Source organism: Lactuca saligna, chromosome 4, assembly GCF_052625555.1.
Source record: "Lactuca saligna cultivar CGN05327 chromosome 4, ASM5262555v1, whole genome shotgun sequence".
Taxonomy (NCBI): Eukaryota; Viridiplantae; Streptophyta; class Magnoliopsida; order Asterales; family Asteraceae; genus Lactuca; species Lactuca saligna.
In genome coordinates, this window is record NC_136420.1 from 188,400,171 (window position 1) to 188,402,689 (window position 2,519).

Sequence of the window (2,519 nt, forward strand, 5' to 3'; positions counted from 1 at the left end):
AGTCGATTCAGGGACCAAAAGTGTTATGAAAAATTGCCCTCATCAAGCCTTCAAAACTCGTTCCTGCCCTCAAGGTATACATATATATATATATATATATATATATATATATATATATATATATATATATATATATATATATTTAACCTCCTTTAATATTTTTTAAATTAATTAATAAAATGTAATTGTTCTTAATATAAATTTTTTAGGAGGGAACAACTAGTCCTGCTGCATTCACCAGGGCAACGGTTGTTGTTGCGGTCAAGTATTCAATAGTTGAACGACCAGAGAATATCGATGCGGTCCTCTACCCTGAAATTTCCTCATTTCTTATGCTTATCAAGGATCAGGACCGGGTAAGTCTCTCTCTCGCTCTCTCTCTCTCTCTCTATATATATATATATATATATATATATATATATATATATATATATATATATATATATATATATATATATATATATATATTCCAATATCCTACATATCTTCACACAAATGGAAACACGGTAACTTTTAAGAACTTTTCCTTCTATTTGGACATGAAACTATTGGGGGCAGAATGTGAGGGTGACCTACTAGGTGTACAAACCTGATCCTGTCTCTTTCTATTTCATATATGTGTCTACACCTAAGTGAGCTTATTCTTATTCTTTTACTTTTATAGTTACCACTAAAAGCAATCCAAATCCTTTTGATTATGTCCCTGAGACATAGTCACAGACCTTGAGGCCTTCTTCAAAGCATTCTGACCAATATACCCTTCACAACATTTACCTTTTTATCCTTCTTCTTGAGACTTTATATTGACTTATCCTTGAGGTACACACTAACCCATAAGCTTAAACTCCCTACCTGATACCCTGTTAACTATAAGCTTTACTAAAGTAATCAACTTTTTCACATACTTTGAGCTGGTTTTAGGTAAGGTGGTTTTGGGCCTATTTTCACTTAATTTTCTTCACAAGAGGTCGCAATACAGCCAATTATAAGTGCTTTATTATAGGTTAAGCTTCCTGGAGGAAAAGAAATTGCAGTGAAGAGGTTGTCAAGCATCTCTGGACAAGGTTTGCAAGAGTTCAAAAATGAGGTTATGCTTATTGCTAAACTTCAGCATTGAAATCTTGTTAGACTAGATACATTTATATTTGGTTAGTTCATTTCTCCATTCATATGCTTAGTTATATCTGTAAACATAACTAACTTTTTTTATATTAAGATAAAGAAAGGTCTTCATGATGCTGAATTTTTCTAATATTGGTTTTGCGTTGCAGACAGTATGGTACAAGGGAAAGTAAAGAAGTTACATTGGAAAGGAGAGTTCAGTTTGATTTACTTCAGGTCATTTCTTCTAATAAATGTTATTGAACAAGTAAGTTGATATGTAGGGATAACTATAAGGTTTTGATTCATTATCTTATTTTCTGCAGGCTATGCAAAGAGATTATAAATTGAGCTCGTACTCACTGAATTCTGTTTCAACACACTTTTTTAATGAGCAAGTATTCTTTTTACGTTCTAGTAAGGTACACATAACTAACTTTTTTTATATTATGAAACTATATCTTATATATATATATTTATATATAAAACTAGTAGAAGTTTCTCGCGCCATTGGCGCGGGTTAGATACGAATTTTGTGCATGCAACATCGATTAGAAGAAGAAGCAAAAGGAAAGGTTTTGGGAGGAGAATAATCTCATAATTAAGAGTCACATGGGAAGGTGCTTTAAAAAATTGTAAACCACACCACACGTTAAGGTCCTAGGGTCTTGTTCAATGCTTTAGCTGTGTTTGCTCTAAGGGAGATCAACTTATCAAAAGTAAGTTATCTTTTTCACCCTTTTATTTAATATTTTTTTGATTGAATGAAAGTCTTAATTAAAGTAATTGACAACCCTTTTTCTGTAAATGATGTTGTGATTGTGGGAGAGGTGTTGTGTTTTTCTTCGTTGCTAGGTAACCTTCTCAACAATAGCATTCTACTTAAGCAGGTGAGTAATCAAGATTAAGGGAGACTTGTAATCATGTTTGGCATTCCTATCCAGTAAGAAACAGAGTTGTATGATTACTTTTTAGTTTTACAGGAATGTATAATCCATGTTAGCAATGTATTATTTTTGTTTAACATTTGAATGATTCTTTATATGACATTATAATTTGTGCAATTTATTTTATTTTTTGAGTATGAAATTTTATTTTATATTATGCAATGGATTGTATTTTTGTATATGGTATTTTATTTCTATTATGAGAAATTAAATGAAAATTTAATTTAAAAATTAATAAATATATAAATTATTTTTTTAAACATATAAATTTACGATACGCAAAAATGTGTGTCATCTTCATTTATGACATGGCCTTTCTTGATACGCATTGCGTGTCATTAACATGTGCGTCGTAAGGTTACGACATGCGAATGCGTGTTGTCTTCCTTTATGACAAGGCCTTCCTTGATACGCATTGAGTGTCGTAAACGCGCGTCATAAATGCGTGTCGTAAATGCGCGTCGTCTATAG

The 2,519-nt window shown here is 31.5% G+C and overlaps 1 long non-coding RNA gene across 1 annotated transcript; it reads left to right on the forward strand.

The window, feature by feature from the left end:
• The first annotated feature begins 1,063 nt into the window (after positions 1-1,063).
• LOC145038979 (uncharacterized) lies at positions 1,064-1,499 on the forward strand. The gene is made up of 3 exons (XR_013679665.1): positions 1,064-1,148; positions 1,272-1,338; positions 1,428-1,499. It is a non-coding gene; the product is annotated as an uncharacterized LOC145038979 (long non-coding RNA).
• Positions 1,500-2,519: the final 1,020 nt, after the last annotated feature.